Genomic DNA, 7,204 nt, shown 5'->3' with positions numbered 1-7,204 from the left:
TTTTAATTTTTTAAGAGTAAGACATTGTATTAACCTCTTTACGGTTTCTTAATATTAAAATACATTATTGATGTACTGTTAACACATTAGCGTATGTTTCGGAGAACTTAATGATCACACCCTACATTAAGATGACAAACATTGTAACATTTATAGCATATTGCTAATTAACAATTATAGTGATAGTGTATGATTTTAGTAATCTTTTATTTTTACAACAAAAATGTGTAATGACTTATTTCAGATAAATCATACAAACAAACTATAAGTACTAAATGATATTCTTCAAGTTCAAGTTTCCATTTATTGTTTCGTAAAAGGTTTACATGAAATTGATTTTCCAATGTTCAATATACTCATAAAAAATGGTGTTAATAGTGTTCTTTAAGTCACATCCAAACACCAATATTGCAATTTTAGTTAAAATTATAATCACCTCAGAAAATTGTGGCTTTACTTGGCATGCCATTTGCTAAAAACCATGGCTAAACATTGGAAATGTTGTAGTGATATCTTGTGAGAAACATGCATTGGTTTTTGCATTAACGTCCTCATCATGTTGCTAAGTTGCTTGACTACATAAAATAATGACGTAAGTATATTTCTACACGTCCATATACTGATATACGCTTAGTTAATCCTTTCTAATTGTAATCCAAATTTGTTCAACAAAAGCGTAAGGACACAAACACAACATAACCTAATCTCCAGTTGTCAAATTTATACCGTTAGTCCATCAATTTTAAAGTCTTACCTTCAGCAGTTAGAAGAGGAAACCTATATATACATATCACTATTATCAAAGATAGCATCACTAATCAAACGTCATTTATCCTAAATGTACGGCGCACGAACTTTCACACATAATGAAAAAAAAAACGCTGTTAAACAGATGCCTATCCATTTCCTTCAACTCATCCGGAATTACTGACACAATGTCCATGCGTTCTTCTGACCCAGATATAGATAATGGCACACGGCTTACATCTAATCTCTACCCATAGCGATATCAATTATACACATCACGAATGATGAGAAAAAAGGGTTTGGTATTTACAGTTTCTTCAAGCTACTGTAAAACCCAGATCACCATAACATATTCATGAAAACATGTATATTTGATGATTAGCCCCAACTTCAATATAACTCGAATAGTGTTGAATAATTCTGTTACTACACTTCGCATAATTATCCCAGAACATTTTTTGTTTTAATAGAATTCAACACCATTCATAAATATTAATATTGAACTTCAAACAATTTACATCAATCTGCACCTAACGCTCTAGGTGAATTATTTTTTTTACAGAAATATACTTTAAAAGAAAGTTATTAAGTAAATGCATATTCAATTATATTATCAAATAATACAGGTGCACCACAAGTGTGTTTTGTCATCGCGTCTTTTCAGAATATATACATGATTTATCTTAAGATGCGACAACTCATGTCTTTTATCTGAATTGCGGATGTCTTGTGCTTTACAGATCTTTTAACTCTGAGTAATTAGGATTACTACACATGAGTCACTTCCATATTATTAATTAGTGGGAAGATAATGCACGTTTCCGCTGAGACTCACCCACCCCTGGGATATCGTTGTTATGGTCTCACAAAATGTCAGCTTGAACATACGCAAATACGTGCGTTTGTGCAATACAGTTGCGTTTAAGGGACAATGCCGTATATTTGGCCCTGTGGTGATTGGTCATTTGTTAAGTTTAAATGACACTCACAGCCTTCTTCCTTCATCCTCCCAAATACAAAAAAATTCCCACTCAAATAATAAAACCATTACACAGGTACTGCTACTTTCACCATTCAAACCCTGAAAAAGCATAAACACCAATATGCAATAGCAACCACGACAGAAGTTTACAGAAAAATAAACTTTTCATCTATCATCCCAGTACAGACTTCAATATGTAAATGCTCCGTCTATCACAGTATTCAACTGTAAGATTTAGCAGTGTCTCTTCATCAAGGAGACTAAACTGTGCCTGTGGGCTTAGCATCTGGTCACTTCACAGCTAAACTGCAACAAGTCAATGTTTTAGTTTGCCATCTCTGTACTCAGCTTTATTAAGTATTTGCTCTTCAGTGGTTTGTTATTTCAACGGCTGTGAAAGTGTTTTCTGTAGTGTTTTGTTTTTTGTTTACTGATTTTGCACCACTGTGCGTTATACCAAGAATCATGGTCTACCAAGAAGAAATAGATGAGATGGAGAGATGGATTATATTCAAATAGATTCAAATTTAATTGACTTCGTCTTTCTGCTGGAAGAACATTTCTTTCAATATGAGTTTAATGTAAAGCACTAATAGGTTCTGTCAACTGTAAAAGTATTCGTGAAACTATAAGCATCAAACTCATTTCACCAAGATACCTTACGTTTTAAGAATTTGTATGCAAGGACTAACTGCCTAAATCGCTCAGCAATTTATTTTTTCCCTGTCCCTAGAAAGGTATTCTGATGAAATCAAAACATATTTTTGTCACTGACCCTTTTTCAACATTCTCCCAAATCTTAAGTGTTAAGTTAGTTGATCCCAGAGTATACAAGTATAAGTAGCCTACACGTATAATATCTAATAATCTCTTGCAGTTTTCTTACACTTTTTGTAAAATTTTATATTTTCAATTTCAGAATATGATCAAACTGCTTAGGCCTACACTTCTGTATTATTTTATTGAAATTTTAATATATTAATTACTTTATTTATTTACATATATGAACTGTTTAACTCAAATGTTATTAATTTAGATTAAGTACATTATTTGTATTATAGTATACGCCAGTATATACTTATATTTATGTATGTAAGATTTGAGTATAATAAATCAAAATGTGTATCGTAATGTTTCAAAAAATATCTTGACTAGCCGATTAGACGAATATAAAACAGGACAAAATATGGTACCAACATAGCAACAATTCGCAATCATTGAATTAAATTTCAGATTGTTGCTATGAAATGTATCTCCTGACAGCATCCTTAAATAACTTAGATAATAGATAGTTTATTAAATCAACTAACACAAGGAAACTGAAAAAAAGAAGAATAAGCAGTACATGCGTATTTAAAGGTATATATTTTGTATCAATGTTTTCATGAGATAGTGATTAAAATGATTAATAGAAGATAATAATGAGCATCTGACGTTGTCGGAGAGAGACTAAAAGAGCCTACTAAGTGAATAAAAGGTAAAGTAGTATGCTTTAAATTAAAGTTGACATCATGAAACTTAATGTTATTAAATCCATACTATTTACTACAAATGCCGGACATATATTAAGCTTTCAGAAGTGAGAAGTGGGAATACTTGAGTTTATAAGAATAGGCGTACGTACCACCACATGTCATTGCGGTCTGTTTCAATCGGAACTCGTGGTAAAAAAAAAGAAGAACAAAGCTGAAGATGTACCGGTAGGTAATACATTTTAGTTATTTTTTTAAACCCCAATACATTAAACGCCTAATATATCACAAATTGGATGAGTGACACGACTTTGTCATGTGAAAAGATTCGTTTATATTAAAACATTCTAGTTTACATTAAATTATGTGTTCAGCGATAGCAATAGTACTATTTGATGGATTGTGCTGTAAAATTTAAGGAAAAAAAGTTGACTGTAGAGAAGCAGCAGATTTTTTTGTGTGTAAATCTCTCAAATAAAAATGTTTAATCAATTATGTTTGACTTAATTAGGCCCAATTTCTTCTTACAGACATACAAAAAAAAACATTTAGAGCAGTAAATATTATGACAGATGAGCCTACAATCATAGCCTAATTCTTAATAATAATAATAATGATATGTATATATATAATATATATATATAGTACACATCATATACATAAATATATATATCATATATGTCATATTTATACTTATCATATATATATATATATATATTTTAGCTATTAACATTTTTATTAAATCTTATTTATTAAATAAAGGGAAATCTGCCACTTACATAATGAAATATAGGATAGGGCCTACATGAAAATAGAAACAGCGACATAACTGCGTGAATGATAATGATATTATATTAGGCGTGAATAATGGTGATAAAGCAATAATACTTATTGGTGGGATAGTTAAAATATATACCCTTTGGGATAAGATGAAAGATGAGCATAAACAAAGTTGTGTTGAGAGTATTTTGCTTCATCACACAGTGTGTTCAATAAGAAACCAACTCTAGAAAATAAGAGTGCAGCGACATTCTGAAGCCATGGTAAGCAAACGTATATTGTTTCGACATAAGACCATTCCCTATTACGAAGATGTAAAGTTGCGAAGGCGTACACCTCCCGGCTTGTTTAGTATGAGATAGGTTTGTTTTCCAATAACCGTTCAGAAATCAGCATGTTATGAGATTGAAATAAACTGAGGGTGTTCTAATGAATATTAAGACAGCTGTTAAAATCCCACTCATTCGTCGTTGGAGAATTTGTAGTTCTTCATGGGGGTCAGAAAATCAACATAAGAATACATTTTACTGTAATATAATTTGATTAATATAGTGTTTTATACACAAGTTTCAAGCGCTCAAGGTATGGTCCAGCTCGCAAAGTTGACTAATTACTTTTTTCTCACATAATGGCCTCGTGTCTGAACACCCGGTAAACCGATACCAATTTGTTTCGGTTGTCAACAACATTATGCTCTAATATTATTATGTTACTACTTCAAAACAAATCTAGTGTATTGGTATGAATTTTACTATCATGTGACGGCCCCATGTTCTTACGTGATTATTGTGTATACCTAAAATATATGTCGAAAAGTTATCATCAAGTGGAATAACATAAACAAAATATTTAAATTCCGTAAGTTCGCCGTTCTTTAGTAGACCGAATCGGCGGCTCGGGTCACGTGACTTATAGTGGGTATTAGGGTTTGTTTAAATCTATCGATATCGCGATTCGCGAGACGACAGTGCATTGATTATGGCTGCGTGTTGTTGATGTAAGTCACATCATAGATGTTGCAAATGTTGGTTGGAATGCGAGTTATAATTTGGTAAATCACTTAGAAGTGTTCCAAAATTAAATTTTCAAACACTTCCAATGAATAGTGGGAATAAAGCCTGGAAGTTTTTCAAGGAAAAGGTACGGTACCTTCACGAGTGCATATTGCTCCAGTGAAGTGGAGTCGTCGCCGGCTGAAGTACTTTTTAGGCATAGGCCTTAGTCAAGAATATTGTTCCTGACAAATGCTTTCGCAGAATAAAAAGTTAAGAAACGAATCTTCCCATTCGTTACAAGAGTATTATTTTACAGTTATTTTAAACCCAAAATTAAATCATAGGATGTTTGTAGTTACTGCCGAGGATAATGAACATCATGACATACAAATATTATTATTACGTACTGGCATTGATGTACCATACCAACCAGGCCTATTACCACCAGCCTGTTTCCTAGACCAAGTTTGGTTGAGCAATCAGTACCGTTAAGGGTTATTCTCAACTTTATTAAATACTCGACTACAGAGATATAGTCGAGGCATAACAACCCCCTCCCTGCTCCGGGCCCTGGTCAAAGTACGGTACCTTCACGACGTGCATATTGCTTCAGTGGAGGGGCCCTGGTCAAAGTACGGTACCTTCACGACGTGCATATTGCTTCAGTGGAGTCGTCACCGGCTGAGGTACTTTTTAGGCCTATTCAAGAATATTATTCATGGCAAATGCTATCGCAGCATGAAAAACTTTATTACCTACCCGACTACAGAGAGTCGAGGCACAACGGTGGGTTCGCGAAACAGGGTACAAATAAAAGCTCGCCTAACAGAGAGTACATTATTAACTAAACAAGGTAAATTGTAGCTCATGTTGTGTTAAACTGAATGTAGAGCACCAAAGGAAAACGAACATATCTTTTTTATCTACTCTATTTTTTCATAATAACGATCGATGAATGGATAAACGTTAACAGTTATTAAGACGTCAACATCCGTCCAAGCAATTCAAGAAAATGAGTGCAAAACCTTGCGATCAACTATATGTGATTTATGTTTTTAAAATTGTTTGAACGTAATTAGATTCGCATTTGCTTGGTTGGAAACATGTACGCGGCGAAGAACTGTTCGCCATTAATACATCTCATGGGCGTAGATGAACAGCGTACGTATTAATGCACATCAATTATCAGACTTAAAGTAAAACCATTTAATTTCTTATAGTAGTTTTACCCGTGTCAGGAGAATGTTTCCAGCGAGATCAAATGAGAAAATAAACAGTTGCAAATGTGTTATATGCATTTAATTATTTTGTAACAAGTTCACAGTAAGGTAGTGGTGGTGGTAATTTTGGAGATTTGCATTAATTTGTCTGTTTTCTGTATAGCAGAAGTCAAGGCTTTAAGCTGACACCAAACTCTTGTTCAAGAAGTTTGAAAATTTCCCCAGTTTAGACTGAAAATAACGTAAAGTTTAAGCAGAGTATAAGCTGAAACGTTTACATATGAAAAGCCGGATGCATACTACGCATTGGCCGAGGTACTGGCTAGCCATTTCATAGAGACCCGCAACGCGACGATTCGTGCGCGACGGACCATTTTACGACGATCAGTTAAGCTTGCCGCCGACAATTAGCAGATTGCATCTCATCGTCAAGCGCTCACGCAGAGCGGTATTGCATTCATTGGCCGACGGCCTGCTTAAGTAGACGGAAAGCTGAAGTTTGTTTTCACGCGAAGAAAACTACCTTGGTAAGCTGATCAATACATAGCAACGTCGTATTTGAACGAGGAAGCAATCAAAACCCAAATAGTCTCGTAAATAGATACATACATTATTTTATTTGAAGCAATATCGATTCCTTGTGTTAATTTGCCTTCTGCGCTATATTAGTTTACTCTCTGTACAATGATCTGCACAGATGCATTTACAGGGACAGATGGGCATTAAAAACCCTTTTGCTCTCAGTTAAAAATTCATTAGGCCTACCTACATCTCCATCAATCATAGAGGTTACAATTTACACATGTCAGGCTATTGGCATGTACACACAAAGTCGCAAGTAAGCGTTATTCATGTGTTTTTAAAGGGGGTATATGCATTTCGATTAATATTGGTCATCTGTAATCCTTCACCCTAGGCAATGGTCTCGAGCACGTTACGTGATATTTGTTCTTAATTTAGGTCTTGAATTTTAACTAAATGTTAATATTATAGCCATATGCAACAAGT

The sequence above is a fragment of the Anneissia japonica genome, unplaced genomic scaffold (genome assembly GCF_011630105.1).
Source record: "Anneissia japonica isolate Jap-2015-1 unplaced genomic scaffold, ASM1163010v1 scaffold287778_len1315358_cov176, whole genome shotgun sequence".
In the NCBI taxonomy this organism is placed as follows: domain Eukaryota; kingdom Metazoa; phylum Echinodermata; class Crinoidea; order Comatulida; family Comatulidae; genus Anneissia; species Anneissia japonica.
Note: the sequence above shows the minus strand (reverse complement) of the source record.